General features: G+C 39.9%; 1 long non-coding RNA gene across 2 annotated transcripts in view; it reads left to right on the top strand.

Moving 5' to 3' along the window:
* Positions 1-22,443, top strand: part of LOC130543233 (uncharacterized) — a 136,211-nt gene that overhangs the window by 12,485 nt on the left and 101,283 nt on the right. Inside the window, exon 4 of one of the 2 annotated variants that reach the window (XR_008958408.1) lies at positions 1,172-1,260. The exons of the other annotated variant lie outside the window; for it this stretch is intronic. This is a non-coding gene — a long non-coding RNA (uncharacterized LOC130543233). The remainder of the gene's footprint in view (positions 1-1,171; positions 1,261-22,443) is intronic. 2 annotated transcript variants of the gene reach the window in all.

Here is a 22,443-nt window from a genome sequence, read left to right as displayed (position 1 = left end):
CAAGTCCTTCGCCCATTTTGAATTAGCTCATCTTCTTGTTACTGGGTGGTAGGAATTCTTTATGTATTCTCGATATTAAACCCTTCTCAGATAATATGATTCACATTTTCCCCCATTCTGTGTTTTTTCATTTTCTTGATAATGTCCTTTGATACAAAAAGTTTTTAATTTTGATGAAGCCCATTTTTTTTTTTTTTTTTTTTTGCTGCTAGTGCTTTTGATGTTCTATCTAATAATCCATTACCACACCCAAAGTTTACCTCTATGTTTTCTGGTTTAATAGTGTTTAGGTCTTATATTTAGGTCATTGATCAATTTCGAGTTCATCTTTGTATATGGTATGAGGTGGTATGAGCACATCTTCGTTTTTAGACCTTTTGAAAATGCAAATATTTTAAAGATTTAGTAGTCACATCATAGTTTTTTCTTAAAGGTAGCAGACAGATGCAATATTAATGTATATTAAAATCTAATATTTTGGAAGAGGGAAAAGGGCATGTTTGAATTTCTCACTGCTAATATCTTCCAATGAAAGACTGCCAGGCACCATCAGGTTTAATTTTTTCTGGCCTGTGGTTTATCCTAATTGCTTTGCTGAGCAAGCTAGGTTCTGATGGGTTCCTTACCAGTTTCATCAAAGAGGTGGGGTCTTAACAGCATGGAATTTCATGAATGTTGGGGAAGACCATCTCCTCACCGTCAATGTCTACTTCTCCTTCCCGTCCATAGGAGAAGTTTTGCTCTATTAGTATCACACCAAATTCTCATGAATCAGGATAAGGAAGATTATTTTTTAAGGGTTTGTTTATTTATTATTTTAGAGCAGGGGAGGGGTAGAGGGAGAGACTGAATCTTGGACTCCACACTGAGCTTGGAGCCCATTGTGGGGCTCAATCCCATAGCCCTGTGATCATGACCTGAGCAGAAATCAAGAGTCAGATGCTTAACTGACTGAGCCACCAAGGTGCCCCCCCAGATAAGGAAGATTATAACTACCAACATCTACGACATAAAAAATGGCTAGACTTTAGAGAACACAGAAAATCTATTCTAGTTTTGGTTATCAGAAACTTTGAAGGGATCTGAGCTAATACAGAGCCTCATAATAATTTTTGTTTAGCCCTTCTCTAAGCTATTATTTATTTATTTTCTTTCTTTTTTTTTTTTCAAGATTCAACTATATCTAAAGAAGAATAGATCATTTCATAGTTTGCAAAATGAAGTACAGCTCCAACTTTGGTAGACAACAGTGTATCAAGAGTAAGTGACACAAAAAATATTCTATCTAAGTCTTAGCGATCCCCTAAGAAAAACAGTGGCAGATGGTATGTAGAGTTTAAGAAAACTTCAAAGACAAAAGGCATGTTGCAAATTCAATATTGACCAAAAGAAATATGTAATAGTTTGGGGTTTGTACTTGGAACTCTGTAATGTAATGATGAAATTTCAAACCAATCTAAGGGAGACTAAAACTGAAAATAGGATGAAGACCAAAGTTTATTATAAGCAAAATAACAAAACAATAAAAAATGACTGGGCCACTAGAAAAGTCCACTTATTTATCTAGAATGAGAAAAACATGCAAAATATATTAAGTAAAGTACCCTAAATTTTGTGATAAAAATCTGAAGTTGACATTTACAATTTGCTCACAATCTTTTGAACATGACTACATTTTGAAATGGCTGCATTTTTATAGTCCCCAATAAGGTAAACCCAATCATCTCCATGAAGGGCGTAAAACCAAAACAAAACAATAAAACAAAAACCTACCTTTTCCAGCCCATTCTCCTACCTTTCTTTTGGGTATAGATACATGGTATAGATTCTAACATATATTTTCATGAAAATGTGGGGGGAAATGTAGGACTTGGGGCATCCATTTTGGTGCTACGGGTATTGGCAAAAACCACATGATTCTTTGTTCAGATGTGGTGGCTCCAATTTCCTGACTGTGGTGGGAACAGTATGGTTTGGGGTCTGTTCAGCATCTTCACCAAGTTGTTCCTCGACATTTGGCCTAGAATCTATTTCACTAACCTTTCCAAAGATACTGTAAACGATCTAATACCTGTAGTAAATCCTTTCTTTCTTAAACCAGTCAGAGTGGATTCTGTTGTCTGCAACCCAGAACCCTGTTTAATATAAGATCCATCCTGTATGTGAGTCTTTCTTGGAAAAAGTTAAATAATGTCGTATTAACAGAAAGTCTCATTTTATAAATCATGAATATTTAGAAATTTTTACAGGAATTCACTTTCATTAAGCACCAGTTCATTCAATGAAGATTGATATTAATATTTATTCAAATTTATCCTTTTAAATGGAGAATAAAACAAAAAACAAATTAATGTATCTATAACTAGTTTGATGTTCATAGATTCTTCTTAGGGTACAATATACAATATACCTATATGGCCATATGTATATTTTTATAAACATTTTGATTTCTGAATGTGAAGGTATTAAATCTTTCTTTTTGTATTCCTAACAAAAATACTCTAATTTTTGTATTTGTTGACTTAGAGCAGTTGTACGTATAGACTTAACAAGAAAAAAAATTCTTAAGGAAGACGATGATGCCAGTAAAACTGTAGCTATTCACAAATGCTTCAAGTATATGCTCCAGAAGTATAAAATTAAATGTTTTAGATGAGAAAACTATTGAGTATTGGCGTTCCTTCACATCACCCAAGCAGGCTACTGAAGAATCATTCTGGAGTTACTGTATAACACAAAAGTAGAGTACAGGCCCATGTGAATATTTTATAGTTTATTGTATGGGTGGGTATTCTTAAATTTTAATGCTGCAAAAGAAATGGGTAGCCCTGGAATCCTTGTGTCAATGAGATATAGAGGAGGCTGGTGATCCAATTAGTATAATGGGCATCTGGCAGCCAAATGATGCACTTCAGAACCTGGCTGAGAAAGACTGGCCCTCATCCACACTTTCACAATATAAAGGAGAGAAAACAGGATGTGGAATCCTCCTGCTCTTTCTGTGCTGCTTTACATCCAACTGAGTCTTGAAAACCAGATCTTTTCTATTATAATGCTTGTCATCCATGTATTACTTCTCCCTTCCACATGCCTTCTCCTTCCTTTTCCATCCCATACTTATTCTTGGCTTCACTTTCATGATTCCATGGTGGTCCTGTTGACTGTTCTCCTATTGTTAGTTTGTAGAAACCGCTATCTTGAAGATATTTCTGTGATGTGGCAGTTACTTTGGCAATTTTTTTTTTTTAAAGATTTTATTTATTTATTCGATAGGATAGAGACAGCCAGCGAGAGAGGGAACACAAGCAGGGGGAGTGGGAGAGGAAGAAGCAGGCTCATAGCAGAGGAGCTTGATGTGGGGCTCGATCCCACAATGCCGGGATCACGCCCTGAGCTGAAGGCAGACGCTCAACCGCTGTGCCACCCAGGCGCCCCTACTTTGGCAATTTTTAATCATTTTTCCAGTAGTGGCTTTTCAAATTGTTATCTATTAACGTGAACAATAGAAAGTGGGGAATATTCACATTTTAATCTTGTGATTTTCTTTCCAAAGACAGTGAAAAATACAGCATGGCAAAATTTCCTCCTTGCATTTTCCTCCTTTAGAATTAGGATCGTAATTCTTTAAATAAACATGGAACCTTATTTTAAAATTTTATTCTTTTGTATTATTATGCCCTGTATGCTAGATACAGCCAGATATGAGCCTCTTGAGCTCCTATGTTTCTTGCTGAATGTGCCAAAATCCCAAGGCTTTGACTGTTCTTTTACCTGGGCCACTTCTCAGGAATGATTACACAGCCAGCAATCCTGAGAAGATAATACATTGCAGTTCTTGTATTACACCTCGTCTTCTCCCAGGCAAGCCTGCTTGCTTACTGCTTATTCTAAAAGCAGCAGATCCCCTAAGCTTAGGTTATCCCCTGGGACCCACCTCTCTGCCTATGCAGGCTCCATTGGGCCCTCCACCTTGCCCTGTGGGCACTGGTACAACCATACTGCTACTCCTGTGATTCCTTTTGCTGCAGTTAGCAATGTCCTTTGTCTCTGACTCAGGAATCTCATGTCTTCTGTCAGTCTCTCATATCTTCTGTCAGGCAGACAGTTTCAGCCTGCCTGGAACTGTGGCAAGCTTACTTAGTTTGAATAGTTATTTTGGCGGGAACTTTCCTGCTTCTAACTCTCCTTCATAGCATCAAACTTATTGAAGTAGGGCAAAATCCTAATACTTTATTTCTAAAATATCTTCCTTATGAACAGTCCAAATCACTGTTACATATTATATTTTTCCCCTAAACCATTTTTATGAAGTGTGTAGGTACAAGTTAGTGCCATTTTATAAATGAGGAACTAAAGGGAGAGATTAAGTGATTTTCTCAAGATCACTTGATTAATTTGTAACACATCAAATGCTAGAATTAAGGCCTTCTCACTGATCACACAGGGTTGGGGTGTCTGCAATATATAATACTGCCATCTTCCTTTCACTAACATTCTTGTAATGATACCCATCTAATTTAGAACATAGAATTTATAACTGGTATTCTTCCAGGAAGGAAGAACTCTTGGTAGTATAATTATTAACTGAAAATCTGAAATTATTTAAACTTCCTAATATTTCATAAAACATGTTCTGTTCCAGCATTCACAAAACATTACTCATATAAAAAACTAAATAAATAATGTTTACTCTTAGTCTGCTCTACAGTGTTTCTCACAGTGTAGTCCTCAGCAAAATAATCTGGAGAGCCTTTTAAAAATATAGGTTGCACCCCAGACCTACCAAATTAGAATTTCCAGAGTATAAAGGAATCTTGAGTGTTGTTGTTGTTGTTTTTTATCAAATCTCCCAGGTGATTTTTTATGGCCATTAAAATTTACCATGCATTACTACTAGGGAGAGATTATTTCTATAAACTAGGGGTGGACAAGCCACCATCCTTTGGCTAAATACCTACAAATAGGGGAGAGTAGCAGATTTACAAAACTGTTTCTGAATATAATACTAATGAAAAATCTTGATAAAAGGAATGCAAATCGACACCAAATTTATGTCCCTCAGAAAGCCAAAAATCTTCCCTTACATCATGAATTTAGCAGTAGTGGCTTAAAAAATGCTTGTATTTTGTGAAATAGCAGGGTTTATGTAAGGAATTCATTTGTATGGAGATCTTCTGTTCTGTGGTTGTGCAACACCTCTTTTTGCCTATTCATAAATCCATTCGATATATATTCATTGAGTGCCTACTTTCTGAGCCAAGCGCCATTCTAGGCACTGATGCTACTGTAAGTGGACAAGTTGGCTAGGATCCCCGCCTTCAAGGTCTATACTAGAAGAGGATGAGAATTGCTTCTTAACAAAAAGTAAAATTCTTTACAGAGGAATATAAAAGGATTTTGTTTGCCATCAGTGACTCCAAACTTGCCATTTTGCAGAAGAAATTTTTTTAAAGTATTTTTTCTTTCAAGATTTGAAGCTGAAAGTATGGTTCTAAGATTAAAGACAAGTATGAAATATTTCAGTAATTGAAATGCTTAGACAAATCATATAGGGGAGAGCGAACATATAGCCTAATATATATTTTGTCAAGTATGGGACATACAAGATTCATAAGTGGATGTTATATGGATGATTGACCAGCTAAATGAGTATGAGTTACAAACCATGTTGCTTTGGAGACTGAGTAATATTAAAAAATAAAGTGTGCCAAAACAGTTACTGATTAAAGGAGCTTCCTTTGATTCTTTAAAGAAATCCTATGCTTGCAAAAAATGTTATGCAAAAGGGATAGGATATAGGGCAAGAGAGCAGTTTGTATGTAGTAATATAGTAATAAAACTTGCTTTTTTTTTTTTTTTCTTTTTAAGCCAAGGGCAGATTGGATTTGAAGGTTCTTGAATCCATAAGTCCCTAAGTGTAAAGGTCTTGGGTGGTGAGAACAGTTGCTGGGATTGATTTTGGAAATGTCATTTGAGGTCAGATATGACACTGGAAACAATGCTAAAGAATCTGGAGTTAGTTCTACAGGCAGTAGAGCTCACTGATGGTCTTTAAGTAGAGGGAGATGGATCAGATTAACGTTTAGATAGGTGACTGGTGTGATGATGTGCAGGCTGTGTTAGCAGAGAAAAGACAACATGGATTTGGAGAACAGTTGGGAGATCCATGAGCAGATCTTGGACCAAGGCACTGGCCATGGGCAGACCAATTAAGAGATGGATTCAAGGTATTTTACTGGCAATAAAGTCAATGAGGAGGGCAAAGGAGAAAGAATATGTGTATTTCTAACATTTTCAATAAAAATTAAACTTAATTTTGCATGGCATCCCCAAAGTTAAATTTACGAATCATCATTGGTGGGTCAAAAATTTCTCAGTAGACAGAACCTTGGTCAAGGAGTTATCCAGCCTGTGACTGGCTGAATATTTTAGTGCTGGAAGTGCTTTGGAGGCACTCTTAGAACCTATGACCCTCTGTGGACTCCAAGATCTTCTCCAGGATCAGTGACTGTTGGTGATAGACGGAGCCTCAGAGGTCAGCTAGCAGATTGCTCATGTTGACACAGCCAGTTAGTGGCAGAAGTGGAAGCAGAATCCTGATTTTAGTGCCCTGATCATTTCACTGTGCTGCCTCAACTGTGTGTGGATCAAATAGAGCCATTGGCTTTTCAACTAAAGTGGAAGCAGAATCCTGATTTTAGTGCCCTGATCATTTCACTGTGCTGCCTCAACTGTGTGTGGATCAAATAGAGCCATTGGCTTTTCAACTAAAGGGAAGAAACTTAGATCATCTGTACTGATGTTTCTCATAATGTCTGTATTCATCAAGGTTCACGAGAGAAACAAGACTAATAGGATATATGTCGATACATAAGATTTATTGTAGGGATTGGCTCATGCTATTATGGAGGCCAAGAAGTCCCACAATCTGCTGCTTTCAGGCTGGAGAACCAGGAAAGCCAGTGGTGTGATTCAGTCCAAGTCCAAGGGCCTGAGAACCAGGAGTGCCAAAGTCCGAGGGCAGGAGAAGATGGATGTCCCAGCTCAAGCAAAGAGAGATTTTAATTTTAAAGTCACGCTACTCTTCCTTCTCTAATTCTACCTTGACTCTCTATTGCTACATCTTTTTAAATATTATAGTCAGAAAATAGTGTTACAGTTTTGTATACAGTTACACCAACACCATCCTCCCTCACTGAGCGTCATGGATCTAGGTCAGCATCTCCACTCCACGTCTGCTGTCCTCAGAAGGGAGCACCCCCCCCCTTTTTTAAAGCATTCTTTTTTCATAGTAGTAAGTTGTTGGATGAAGCTAGGACACAGTATTATGTGTGTGTATGGATCATGTTGCTGTTTTAGCACATGATATATTCCAGACTAAAGACTCATTTGACCTGGGGTTCTGTTTTGAGACTCTAGTTGGTACAAATTAATCCTGCTGGAGCTGATAGGCTATCCAAAAGGAAAGTCCAGGGCATTCCTTATTTATTAATTCTGTAAGTTTAAGATTTATTTTTAAAAATCATTTGCTTGAAATGATGTATCCTTATAATTCCGCAGGTTCCTAGAATTTCAGTATACTCTGGTTTCTCTTCAGATCGTATAAATCTTTCGCCTTTTACTAGAATTTCATTGTAAGAATGATGTCAGAGCTAAAATAATTCTAAAAGAGATTCATTTGTTTTCATTTTCAGGAAATCTGCTTTTTAACTAATGCCGATCAGCCTACTTTAGTTTTATGTAAAGCAGATGTAAAATTTCTGGTAATGAGTAAAGAAGTATTTGATGATATTCATAAAAATGATTAATATTTTAAGAAAATCCTTTTGGGAAGCCTAAATAAATTTCAAAGCCTGAAATATTGACATTGAGAATGAATACTAAGGAAAATTAAGTGTCTATATTTAAAAGTTAAATCTGAACACTTTGTGCTGATGGATCAATAGTCTTAATTAGATAACAAACCATCACAGATATAGGGGAGGCAAAATTTTCTCTCTACCTTCTTAGGATTTTTTAATCTGGGGGCAGAAATTAAATTGACATTAACAACAGATTACCTGGAGAAAAGCATACAAATTTATGTAAGGTTTATGTGATGTAGGATCCCTCACCATGACATGAAGACGCAAGGAAATGGCAAACTTCTATAAAGTACTTTTCTGTGAGGTTTGGCAGAGACACGCAATTGTGGAAAAGTTGCTAAAATACAGAGGGAGGCTAAAGGAAGATACGAATTATTTTAACAAGTTCTGTTCGTACAGAATTTCTTGGCTCTGCGTCTCTGTTGAAGATTGTTTCTTCGTTCCTGGTACAGGGAGGGCATCGTTCACACTAGAGTTTTTCATCTCCCATTTTCAGGAAGAAAAGAGGGATGTTAAAATGCTCTTCTTGCGTTCTAACCCTCTGCTGTTTTTTTAAGTGTCCCTAGCTCCAAATAATCCTTATACCAAAGTGGTATATTTTGGGGTGGGTGTCACCCATCACAGGCCAGGGGGGGTTTTCAGGGATTAAATTAGAAAATCCTCACGGAACTATCAGATCTGTGCCTGGCAGAGCAACCCTCACTACACTATGGTCTTGACTTTTGTTACTGCTAATTATAATCAAAAATAATTATTTGCTGTTGACGGATACATACCCTTCAAATTAACTTTTTAAAAAATTGTGACTCTAAGTGCTGTGTTGCTTAGGAAAACAGTTGGCTGGTTCAGTGCTAGGTTTATCATTGAAGTTAAAATGCCTCTTCACAGGGATGTGTTTCGATGCTGCTGAAATTCTTGATGAGGTGGGAGCTGTGTGTAATTCTACCGGTTGGCAATTGAAGGGCATTTTGTCACACAAGCCTGTGTCAAGTGGAAAGCAGTTTTTCATTTTCATTATTTTGAGGGAATGTGATTTACAAGTGTTTAACAGTTCTTATAGCAGGCTCAGGTGTGTATTATAATTTCCTTTTTATTTAAAACATATTTCTTAGGTTAATCTCATGAGTCACATAGCCTTAGTTTCAGGGTGATGGTGATCTAACATTAGTGGCCCTCAGGTTTTTTTTTTTTTTAATTTATTATTACTCAAAACAAATGGCTTTCCAAAGCTATTTAGGCCATGTGTTCCTACTCTGCCTTATAAATCTTGATGTGCCAGGTACTGGAGCGATTGCTTAGTTGATCCCTTGGGAAGCCTGAAGTGAAAGCATTGATTAGGCTCTTTTGGGCTGAGAGCCCTATTCAGCTATTTAGCTGGCAGAAAGTCTTTGTTTTTTCATTAGGGAAACTAGTGGCAGCAGAGTCTTGCCTGGAGATATTTATTATTATTAGTGTGGTCATAAGCACTGTCTACTGTCTCCTCACAAGTACTGTTGGTAAGCCATTCTGGAAGCAGAGGAATGTGCTTCAGTCTGTATTTATTTAGAATATTTTAAATGGATACCTTTGTCAGTGCTTATCAGATAAATCTCATGAGATTTTATGTATATTTGCTAGGATAAATCATTCTGTAATATGCTTCTCAAATTCAGAGTGGAATGTACTGTAATCTGATTTGAAAGTGTCATGGGAAATTTCCTCAACGTTTTAGTATTGATGAATATCAATTTAATAGATGTATGCTGTGTACTTCTTTACTGAGCAAGTGCTGTGGGAACATGATGGACAGCCACAATTATGGCCATAGTAAGTGCCATGTACTCAAATGTCCTATGAAAAAGAAGCATCACAAATACAGTGATATGCAGGATGTGGTTTTCTTTTTAAATATTATATTTGATTTATTATTTATGGACTAAAAAAGAGAGGTGAGCTCCATTAACCCAGTGACCTTTATTTTTTCCCAAGAAGGATAATTGCATTCTAATGGAAATATAGGAACAGTAGGTATTATAAACACAACTCTCTGAAAGAGTGGGGCTGCTTGCTTCAATGTCTGAAAGCATCCAACGGGACTCAGCATAAATTTATAAGCAACTCAAATTCTTTACCAAAGTAGAAAAATACTGCCAAATGTGTTAGCATTGGGAAAATCTAATACCGCCCAATGTGTTAGCACGGGTGTTACTCTTATATTTTCTTCAAGCATATTATGTTCTATTTAAAGTAATAGTCATTAGTCATCAGTTTCATTCAAGACTGAAACTAGAGCCTTATGGTAGGTGTCACTTGGGGTATCTCAAAGATTGCAGTGATGTGTTCCATACGTGTGAGGGCTATGTGCATCTTGCATGAAAATCGTAAATTGAGGCTCCCACTCTGGTACTTTCCACAGACCTTCTGTGTTCTCTGATTTGATCCCATCTTCAGCTCGTTCGTGCACCACTGGTATTCTGTGACTGTTCTCCAGCTGTCAGAGGCAAATGAGAAAGATACAGATGGTGTACATTTTTCTCACAAAGCTGAATTTATTCAAGTTTTTATAACAAGGTCCTCTATGTTTTAGGTAGTGCGCTTTCTTTCCTCCTCCTTCTCTCTTCTCTCTCTCTCTCTCCCTCTCTCTTTGGTGCTGAAGTGTCATTATTTCATGAAATGGTTTTCCCTATCCTTGGCACTTGTTGTTTTAATGTTCTTACTCGGCACACAAAAAAGTTGTCAGCTGTACATCATATTCCTCCACCCTTACAATTAAAAAAAAATTTTTTTTTACCTGACCTGGGACATCCCCAAGTCTGGAACCTATCTCCTTTGTCCGACTTTTTTGTCATTTGAAGGCTCTGATCTCAGTGTTAGGAAATGCTTCCTCTAAACTGCCGGTTTGCTATTATTTGTTATGTTGTCTCTCAAAACAACAATGCTTAGTCCTTAAGAGCCTAGGTGATGAACCCAGGCAACCAGCATTCTGGTTTCAGTACTGCCATTTATTTGACCTTCAGAGCCTCAGTTTCCCATCTGTGTAAACGGCAACAACAAAGCACCAATTTATGGAGTTGCAGGGACCATTAAATGAGTTAATACATATTGAATGCTTAGCACAGTGGCTGGCATAGAAGACACGTATTGGCATATATGAATTTTGCAATTGATCATATTTTTCCTCCTTGTTTTGGTAACAGGATATTTATAAGATTTGCCCATATCTAGCCCAAGATTGTCTGGGACACGATCAGCTGAAATCATATGGCCGGCCTGCTATTTCCCTGTCTGTAGTCTCTCCTCCCTTTGACTTCCTCAGTTGTCTCTTTTTCTCCATTGATTATACGCATTAAAAAAAAAAATCCCATGAAATAATAATACAACCTTCCTCAGAGTATAGATATGAGGATGTACAAACTCAGAATTTCTGGGGGTGGAGAAATCTACTTTTTAATAAGTGCCCCAGGCAATACAGAAGCACACTCAAACTAGAAAATCCCTGGCTGAATAGAATGTGAAATATTTTATATTGTGAGAAATTGTTGTATAAAATATAAATCAATAATGCCAAAAGTATAACTAACTAAATAAATATCTCACTGGTATTTGGGATTGGGGTAAGATATAAATTAATTGATTAATTCTAGAAGACCCATTTCATGCACCAAGCCTTCGCATGCCTCTTCGGGCGAAGTGACTTCAGGGTCATCTGACTCCAGGGCTGCTTTGATTACACAACTCGCTTGGCCACTCATAGATTTCTAGAATATTATAGCTGGGAATTTAGAGGAGGTGGCTGTGGCCATGAGGCATTAGGGCAGTCCAGGGAGCTGGCTGCCAAAGAGGCCATCAATAGGGCACCTGGGTGGCTCAGTTGGTTAATCATCTGCCTTCAGCTCAAGTCATGATCTCAGGGTCCTGGGATCGAGCCCCACATCGGGCTCTGTGCTCGGTGGGTAGTGTGCTTCTCCCTCTGCCTACTGCTCCTCCTGCTTGTGCTCTCTCTCTTTCTCTGTCAAATAAATAAATAAAATCTTAAACAAACAAACAAACAAAAACAACAACAACAACAAAACAAAGAGACCATCAATAGAGCCAAGACCAAGCAAGATAGGATTAGAGGAACCAACACTGTTGTCACTCATAATATCAAACTCTACCATTTACCGAGCACCTTTAAAAAACCAGATTTGTACCGAGTATTTTCCTTGCAGTATCTCATTTAATATTCACAATAACTCCGTTAGCTACTATTTTATTCCCCCTTCATAGACTGAAGAAAGAAAGCTAAAAGATGTGAAGCCAGATGTTCCAGGGACCAAGACTAATAACAGAACTGACTGTCACACCAAGAGTACCTGACCCTAAAACTTCCACTCCTAACCACCATGGTTTCCGGTCTGCTGTTAATCCCAGTGAGCCACGCAAGGGAAGGCAGAGGCCTCCCATCAAGTTCCCAGACATTGTGCTGGCAAGCCTGGAGAGCTGGTTGTGAAACTTCCTGACTTCCAGGGTAATAAAAAAGGGCTCTTTATTCATTTGTGTCAAGATTGACTGTAGAGTGGCCCATCCTATAATATGCCACAGGAACATGCATGCGGCCTGACTCACCGTCTTAATCACAGACTTGTGCACCCGGTGCTTACTGCCTGGTTGAATTGTGGGCAGAAGACTTGCTATTGTATATACCTCAAATTTGCCATAATACAAAGTGGTGTTGGGTATGGAGAAGTAAGCAGTTGGCACTCCTACGCCACCTGGCACTTGGCAGCCGAGCTCCTCTCCTGAGCAGTAAGGGAACCCCGAGCAGTGGAAGTTCATCTCGGGATAGTAGCCAGCCTCAGAAGTCAACAGCTCCTGCTTATGATTCCCTGCTGGTGTGTCTGGTACCGCGATGGGTGCCCTGGTCTAGCCAGGCAGTGGTCCCAGCAGCATTTGCCGTTTGGAGAAAACAAATACTGTGACAGAGACTGAGTAGCCACCAGAAGCTCGAAGTCCTTGTTTTGCGTTTTGAGCACACACATGACAGGTTGGCCCTCAGATTGAGCCGTAGTACCTGGGGTGGTTTCCTAAGAAAGTTTCAGTGGGCGTCACAATTTCAGTTTTCTTTCACTGGTTTGGTTTGTTGTTTGCTCAGGAACTTGGTACATCAAAACCGTTTCAGGTTTTGTTGGATTGGAGTCCTAGAAAAAGGCTTCTGATCACTGACAAATAGATGTTCCTCTGAGAACAGTGATTAAGCCTCTCTAGCAGCGCAGTGCTGATTGTTCATCCAAGGGCCCGATTTTGCAAAATCTTGTCCCCAACAAGTTTAGCAAATTGAGCAATTTTGGGATGTATTTTACAGTTATTCACAGCACACTTGCAATTTCCAGTTTTACCTTTATTTCTAACTTGCTCAGCAGGAACAACTCATTTGATATGAGCAACTTATTCAAGAAGTTTGAAGGCACTGTAGTGTATAGTAAATACAGTTTTGCCGTCAGAGAGAGTGAAGTTCTAATCCTGGCTCTGCCACTCACTTCCTGTGGACTTGGGATAAATGTCTTAGCCTCTCTAAGCCTCTGTGGGCTCATTTTTATTTTTTTAATTTTTTTAAGATTTTATTTATTTATTTGACAGAGATAGAGACAGCCAGCGAGAGAGGGAACACAGGCAGGAGGAGTGGGAGAGGAAGAAGCAGACTCATAGCAGAGGAGCCTGATGTGGGGCTCGATCCCATAACGCCAGGATCATGCCCTGAGCCGAAGGCAGACGCTTAACCACTGTGCCACCCAGGCGCCCCTGTGGGCTCATTTTTAAATTGAGGATGATAATGCTTGTCATACAGAGTGGATGCAAAATTAATTCAATCACGGTGTTTATTGAGCCCTTACCATGTGCCAGGCACTGTTCTAGGTTTTATGGATACAGTGGTGAACTTGAGCTTGCCTTCAAGGAGCTTGTGTTCAAAAGGGAGAGCCAAGCTAACCGCTGATTACAACAAGATTAGATGCTGGCTAAGACAGTGAGGAGCTTGAGGGTGCCTCAGGTGCTTAAGGGGGAAAATAAATAACTCAGTTCAGGTCAGTGGTTCTCTGCCTTGACTGTTCATTAGGACCCCCTGGAGAGTTTTTTTAAAAAACTACCAATACCCTGGTCACACCATAGACTAGTTAAATCAGAATTGCTAGAGGTGTATCTTGGGAACCAGTAATTTTTAAGTTCCCCAGGTGATTCTAATGTGGAACCAGGTTTGAGAAATACTGGGTCAGGCTGTGATCAGGGGAGTTACTAGAGGAAGCCAAGGTCTTGAGGCTGAAGCCTGCAGCATGTTCCAAAGTTGGCCACGTGTAGAGAGGAGGGAGCTGCATGGAGAACAAGAAAAGGCATGTGTGTGTGCGCGTGTACGTGTGTGTGTGTGTGTGTGTGTGTGTGTGTGTGTGTGTGTGTGTGAAGAGCTGCAGGGGTGAAAGAATGTGATACATTCTGGGGAAATTCAAATAATTCTGTGTGGATTGAACATGGAGCCCAAGAGGAGTAAGGCAGGAGAGGTCAGCTGGGGCCAGAACACAAGGGTCTTTGAATTACCTTCTAAAGAAATGGCTCGTGTGAAGGGATCAGTGCTTGTACATAACAGGCCTTCAGTAAATGATAATGATGGCTATTAATAGTAGATGCTTGAGTTTTGGAATGGCAGAGGTCATTCTAACTATGTTCACCCCAGGGTCTTAATGGAAGATTAATTCTCAGAACATTTCAGTATACTGACCATGTGAGTGGGAAAAAGAGGTTGCCGTGTCTGGGCTACTGGTTTTGCTCCTTTCAAATTGTGCCTTCAGAGTCTAGAGAGTAACTAATTTCTTCCTGGATTTTGTGTGTGTGTGTGTCTGTGTGTGTCTGTGTGTGTGTGTTTTGAAATATACATAGCATAAAATTTATCATTTTAACCATTTTTAAGTGTACAGTTGAGTGGCATTAAGTACATTCACACTGTTGTGCAACCATCACCCCTAACCTTCTCCAGAGCTTTTTCATCATCCCCAAGTGAAACTCTGTACCCATTAAACACTAACTCCCCATTCCCACCCCTCCTTTCTGCGGCCCTAGAACCCTCTATTCTACTTTCTGTCTCTATGAAGTTGATTATTCCAGGTACCTCGCATAAGAGGAATCATCTAGGGCACCTGGGTGGCTCAGTTGTTAAGCATCTGCCTTCGGCCCAGGGTGTGATCCCGGGGTCCTGGGATCGAGTCCCACATCAGGCTCCTCGGCTGGGAGCCTGCTTCTTCCTCTCCCACTCCCCCTGCTTGTGTTCCCTCTCTTGCTGGCTGTCTCTCTCTGTCAAATAAATAAATAAAATCTTAAAAAAAAAAAAAGAGGAATCATCTAGTATTTGTCCTTTTATGTCTGGCTTATTGCACTCACACAATGTCCTCGCTAGATTATAAATCTTAGCCTCCTTTTCCTAAGGCCTTAGGTCTTTGGTTTGGACCTTAAACTCTGATGTTTTAAAAGCATAGAAGTAGCTTTGATGTTAGGGAGTTCATAATATTTCAACACAGCGTAATAGAAGATGACAAAGCAGCATACAGTGTGCAGAAGGCCGGCCTAGCCTCCATGACAAAGGCATGAACGTGCTGGGTTGTCTGCTCTGGTTTATCATGCTCTGTTCCCTTGGATAACAAGCACAGCATAAAGGTAGCTGTTTATCCACCTTTTCATGGGTTGTTATTCTCTCCTTCTATTCATTCAGGGACATTCATGTGCCTCTTTTCTTCAAGCTGGATAGTAAATATAAACAGGAAATGATTTTTAAATAATCTCAGTTTATAGTAAAGCATGTTAGTTTGCAACCTTCTAGGGAACTTCTCAAGTGTAACCCAAAACTAACCCCCATACACAGAGGGCAGGAAGACTGAAGAAAGAGGCAGTTCACTCCAGATTGGTAGGTGGCAGGTATAGTAAGCAAGAGAATTACATATGAGGCCTGTCTTGGGTGGTCTCAATAGGGGTAGATCTCCATACCTGCCTGCCTGGTTGTAAAAGTTGACATAAAGGCCTTAACTGGGTTCGGTCACAAATACTCAACGCCACATCACTATCTCAAGGCTATACCCTTGGGGGCAGCTTCTAGGAGCAGGAAAGGCAAGCAGGATGCACATTCCAAGGACAGGGGATCGGTGAGGAATCTCTGATTGCTGCGGTCCAGCTCATAGGTCACGTCCTCTCAATGACCTCCCCCAACAAACAGGAACACCACGAATCTTCACGGCCTCGTATTATAATGAACAGACCAATTACATGACTGATATATATTCATAGTTCTCTCTGCGTCCAAACTCTTTTATGAATAGCTGCTCCAAAGGATGGAAACCACTTGGCATGATAGTCATATGAAAAGTCATCACATCTCACTCAGCAGCTTAATCTGGAAAGAACCTAAATTCTTACCCTATTCCCTTATCTCCCTTCCTTTCTTAAATTTTTATTTATTCAAAAAAATATCTCTTGAGTTTGTAATACAGGTCAGGTAGTGTATTACGGCCCACAACAAACAAAATAGATATGGTGGCTACTCTTATACAATCTAATGGGTTTAATATTGGTTATTGATTTATATAGTTGATTTCTGATTCACATAGTCACTAGTGCTAAATTCACAGGATAGTAAGTGGATCATGTATTCTTACATTTTTTTTACATGTGGAGGTAGAGCCACTTAAGGGGGGGCTAACCAACTGGCTGCCAAGCTGCCCCACAAGGTGGTAAAATTCCTGTTGTCCTGGTTTGATGTTTGATTTGTGGTTCTAGAAGTTTCCATGCCAGTGCCTCATGAGACGCGTCCTGAGACAAGAGAAGAGGACAGACAGATGTTAACTTACAAGAGAATGGTGTATATCTGAATGTTGATTTATTAATTTCGATGGGGACTATCCCTTTTCAGCCACTAAAATATTTATTTTTATCATTTAATGAATCTTTCCTGTATCAGGGTGACTGAAAGGCTGAATTCATAGAGGGATGCTAAGTGAAGACAAAATTGAAGTAATGTTATGTAAATAGTCTCAAGGGATCTTTTATCCAGGCCAAGGGGATGCCTGATACAAATCCAAGTCCTGTGGCTAAGAGCACCTCTAGAGTGAACCAGTCATATTGCACAGATGCTCGGTTCTGAGTGACACATTCTTTCATCATGTATTCTGGTATCGTCAAGAGTGACTTACCATCAGATCACACTCTTAATTTAGCCATTCTGTCTCTTTAAAGTGATTTTGCTTATCTGTGATCTCATCCGTAGTGGATTATGATGACTGGCCAAACTCTTAGCGTTCTCAGACTTTTCTTGTACCCTTGTCTAATCAAATTGTTCTCTTTACCTCCATCTACCACTGCATTCCAAAAGGTGCTTTATTTCAAAAAAAGAAACATTATCTTTAAATAATCCATGGATTTTTCTTAAGTTAGGCCTTTCCATTCTTTCATCCTTTTAATCCATGTCTATCTACTATGCTTGCCTATTGACTAAATTTTAGGGAAGTGCTTTGAACTGAATGCAGACTGATGCTTTTAGAGAAAGAAAATCTGGTTATTAATCATGACTTAGACTCCCAATGGCTTAGTTTGGAATAATATCGATAACACCCATTTCTCACTCTTTTCTCGCTTTCTCAGGGTTCTCACTGTGCTCTGTGACTGGGTCCATTTCCCTGGTTCTGGATTCTCTGCCTTTCCCCCTGAGTCCATTCTAGAAGCATCTTGACTTGGCCCTTTTGAGTTGTAACCATCTTGGATTTATGTGCTCTTTTTATGAGAGTCTTTGAAATGTGAGAAGGTAAGCAGCTGCTTTACCTGTACTAAGTCTTAGCCTTTGGTTGGATGGCTAATCTTTATATTTTTAAAATAATGCCTACTTAAACTTCCTGCCTTTATATTATATCCCTGATAATTTTATATTATTCTTCATAGCTGCACAGAATTGAACTTCTTTTGTTCATGGACTCCTAACAGTGACTCCATGCCCCTGGACCTCATCATCCATTTGCCACCATCTGTTGGTAAATGCAAGCTATAGAGTTGAACTGCTCACACTTCCCTGCCAGCAACCTAGTTTGTTGGTATCACCTTTGTCATCACTTTTGCTGTTGCTTACTTCAGGGAAATTAAAGTGCTGGCTAGAGACATTTCACTTCCCATTCTAGGACTTTTGGGTGTGATGTGTTTTTAAAAAGCCTATCCAGTATATTAATAATGGACAAAAGATGGCGTCATACAAGCACACAGGACCTTGAAGACCAAGGTCTCAGGGGATTCAGGAGAGCAAATTATAGAGTACATTTTATGTCTTGGAAAGGGAACAGATACTATAATGAATTTTTAAGTTAGCAATTTGTTTAGTCTCCTGAGGCCCTGGCAGCTTGCTGAGGTTATGGGGATAAAAGCACCTGCAGAGAGGAATTTCTCAGTCAGAACCAACATTTAAAGTAGTGGTGTGTTAATGCTTAAAAAGAGGTCCCACATACATTTTTTATAACTTCTAGCTTTTGCAGCTGGATCTAACGAATGATGCTCCGAGAAGTTGAGCCAGCGTGCCATTGTCCAGGCTCCACTTTACATTATTTATGTTCTTTCCAATAGAGCTTACGGCACATTCTTAAATTAAAGACAGCTTTGCTAAAAGTACAAGGGCCTCAATGGAGGCATGTGGCAAATGCCATGGAGTCTCTACCTTTTTTTTTTTTTACACTACTCTTCTTATTTAGGAATACTCAGTGATTTAACTTAAAATTAAGTACATTTTCAAGGATTCTGATTTCATGGAGCTGATCTTCAAGTAAGGAACCCTTTTGTGATTAGTGTTTGATTAAATGTTCAAAGAGGACGGTTTCCATCGCAATGTCAAGTGGAGATGTGTCATAAAAAATTAGACCAGAGCTCAAAGGTAAATTGAAGATTCCATGAATTTTTATGATCTGGGCACAGAGTAATTTGAGTTTAAAAAGAGAAACCAAGTATTTTGGCAGTCTTCAGGAATAGGCTAAAGAAGTTATGACCTAAATTCAAATGTAGTCCTGTAGACCATATTTTTCTATGGCACCAGGAGCATGGAAATAAGAAACTTATCTATTGGAGCTCCTACAGGGCTTGAGTGCAAATGCAGCCTTATTCACATTGTTGCCCAAATCATGGGAAATCTTGGCCTCTATTTTATCTCCTCCCTGAAATTTTCTCCTTATTTCAGGCATCCCCAAGGTGATGTCTGCTTGTGTTTAGAAATTTATGCACTCACATTTTTCTCTTCCTTCCTCACCAGGCTCCTTCTGCTGCCCTGGGAACGTTGCCGGGCACAGGGCTGGTTCCACATTGTGGTCTCTCAGTCTGTTGTGGGATGGGGAGGGCTTCCTCTCCATGCCCTTTGGGTTCATAGTTAGACCTTCTCTTCATCACAGTTCGAAACCGGAGTCGTGGACTATGAAGGAGGCAGACTCCATGATATTCCACTCATCTCCTTGTCTTCCTCTTCTGGGCACCCCTCCTCACCTGGAAAAGAACAGCTTTTTCTTCCGTCAGAAGATGATCTTTTTGATGACTGACTCGGTGCTGATTGCTTTTCACAAAGATCTGTAGGTCACCAAGTCTGCAAACTAGATTGCAGACAATCTATTTGGATACAGGACACCCTGCTGCAAATGCAGTTTTACTTGAAAAACAGGAAATGTAAGGAGCTACATGCAATAGTGAATGTTCAGACAAACTTAAACAACAAACAGGAACATGTTCTGAGGAACATGAGTACCTTTTGATTGACCTTTGAGATTTTCTGCTGGCCATGATAGATAGACCCTTATTTATTTATTCCCTGTTCCTCTGTGCTACAACTGAACATGTAAAAAAGGTAAAGATGGAAGAAACTTAAAAAAGGAACATTCAATATTTCTACTCTAAAGAAGTAACCCCGAAAAAAACTATCTATCATAAGTAACTCTTTTTCCTGTGTGTATTCTTTCTGTGTCTCTCTGTACACACACATACAGTCATTCTGCATGTTGTGTAATAGTTCTTCCTTTTTCTCACTTTACTGGCATATATAGATATACCTCATTTTTTAATAGGTATATTGTCTGATATATTATGTAGTTGTATTATAATCTCATCAACCAGCCACTCATTTGTGAACAGTTGAATTATGAAATATTGTATTTAGAAACAAAACAGTATGTCCACAAGATTATCTGTCATAAATAACAAGTGAATGCCCGCCAACAGCACAGTGCCTTTTTCAGCAGAATCAAGTCTGAATACTTTCTGTTCTGATGATACTCATCAATGTTCACAGCAAGAAAGAACCCTGAAGAAGGATCTTGTTTATGCTTATTCCATCTAAGTAAATCATTTGTGTGTTTTAAGTCTGGATTCACTAAGTCGTTAGAATTCAAGTATAGTCAAGGGGCGCCTGGGTGGCACAGCCGTTGAGCGTCTGCCTTTGGCTCAGGGCGTGATCCCGGCATTATGGGATCGAGCCCCACGTCAGGCTGTTCTGCTGGGAACCTGCTTCTTCCTCTCCCACTCCCCCTCCTTGTGTTCCCTCTCTCGCTGGCTGTCTCTATCTCTGTCAAATAAATAAATAAAATCTTTAAAAAAAAAAAAAAGAAAGAAAGAAAGAAGCTGATTCAATACTTTCTAATAACTAATATTTTAAATCACCGTCCTATTTAAGCAGGTAAATTATTATTCTTTGTTATACAATAGAAGCAGAACTATGATGAATTAATTTTCTAATTCTTTTTTTCCACTCTGTTGTGCCTGTACTGCTAGCCCCTCCCTATCTCTGAACAGATGAAAAAGGCCTCACACTCTGCCTTCCAACAAGGGCCACCACCACCACAGTCAGCAGGAGAGGAATGTGGCCCTATAACCCCATGTTGTTTGACCTAATGTGGACACCAGGCCTCCCTGTAGGCTTATCAGAACTAATCCCATCATGCTTCACATACCCCAGAAGGCCACATCCCCCAGGCTTCCACATTGCCTGTACCCTCTGCTACTGTTCTCTACCTCCACTTATTTGACCCAATTTCCTGTTCTTCCCCAACCTCCCAAACTGTTCCCCAGGCCATTTGGAATTTATGGGCTATCACGGCAAACCCTCCAGATCCCCAGCTGCTGCTCTGAATGTCCTCATCACTTGTTTGTCCTGACTGAAACCTGGGTGCTTGCTGTGTACATCACTTCCGCTGCAGTCAGCTCCAGTGGAAGCAGCTTATTATCAGTGTTCTGGCATCATCATTATTATTATTCATAGTTCGAATACTATGGGGCCTGGAGATTAGGGTGAATGTCCTTCTAGCACCCCATTCATCTCTCTTCCTTCCCTTCAAACACCCAGTTCCTCTGGGTTTTATGCCCTCAGACTTTACCACCCCTCTCTGTTGCTGTATCTATGGCCCGTAGACCCTCCTCATTCACGGCTGGCCAGCCTGCCTCACTGTTGTCCTGTCACACATCCCTGGCATCTTTTCTGGAGGTTTTGCCTTCAGCACCTTGGCTTCTTTGATTCTGGATTATTCCTTCTACCTCAGCCACCACTCCTGACGTCTTAACTTTGACATTCCTGGTGCCTGTAACTGGACTATGTCTACATCTTTACTTCAAGTATCTGACTCTTGACCAGCATCTCCCATGCTTCTAGCCTGCCTGTTCTAGTCCTCCCAATCCAGCAGTCCTTCACATGCATCTCCCTTTAGTTCATTGAACTTTCTTTCATTTTTTAAAATTTTATTATTATCCTTCCTGCTTTTATTGTTGGTTCCCTCCATATCCAGCTTAGGTCCTTCGCTCTCAGTATAATCACACCCTGCAAATATCCTCTCCCTCTCCTGTCTCCCTCCCTCTCTCAAGCCTGAACCCAAACAGCTAAATAACGTGGAGAAAAAGCACTCAAGCGTGTTAGCCAGCCTCTCTTTAAATTCTTGGCTACTGCGCACCGTAATGTACTTTATTTCCTCAGTATATTAGCTTCCTCCCTCCCTAACATGACTATTTCACTTCCTTTCCTCTCTCCTAAATTCTTCTCCTCACTTACATTCATTTGATAATCTTGTCCTGTCTACTGCTTAATAAAGATACAAGAAAAGCAGGAGCCCTCTCCTCATCATCGCCTGTCCAGCAGACAGCTTCTCTCTATCTGTAACCAGAGTTTTTCTTTCACTCCTGTCTCTGCGAATGAAGCATCCCTGAGCATACTGAACACCAACATCTCTTCTGGTACTGGGCTCCCATCCCCTCGCACTTCTTGGGGACAGGGCCCCCTCAGTAGTTTGCCTTCGTGGCTAAGTACACAGGCCATGAGAGACTGCCTGAGTGTGAATCTTGGCTCTCCCACCTCCCAGGTGTGTGATGTACCATCTGTGTACCTCAGTTGCCCCGTCTGTAACATGCAGTGTTAATGGTGTCTACTTCACAGAGTCATGCAGATTAAAAGGGAGGATTCGGTGAACAGCTTAGGACAGGCTGAGGCTCACAGTGAGAGCTGTGTCTGCACTCGCTGCCCCTGGTCAGGGCCAACCCCCCACCCCCCATCCTTCCCTTCAGCATGCAGACATGCTCTAGTAATTTCAGGTCT

The sequence above is a fragment of the Ursus arctos genome, unplaced genomic scaffold (genome assembly GCF_023065955.2).
Source record: "Ursus arctos isolate Adak ecotype North America unplaced genomic scaffold, UrsArc2.0 scaffold_9, whole genome shotgun sequence".
In the NCBI taxonomy this organism is placed as follows: domain Eukaryota; kingdom Metazoa; phylum Chordata; class Mammalia; order Carnivora; family Ursidae; genus Ursus; species Ursus arctos.
This window is presented reverse-complemented; position numbering and strand designations above follow the sequence as displayed.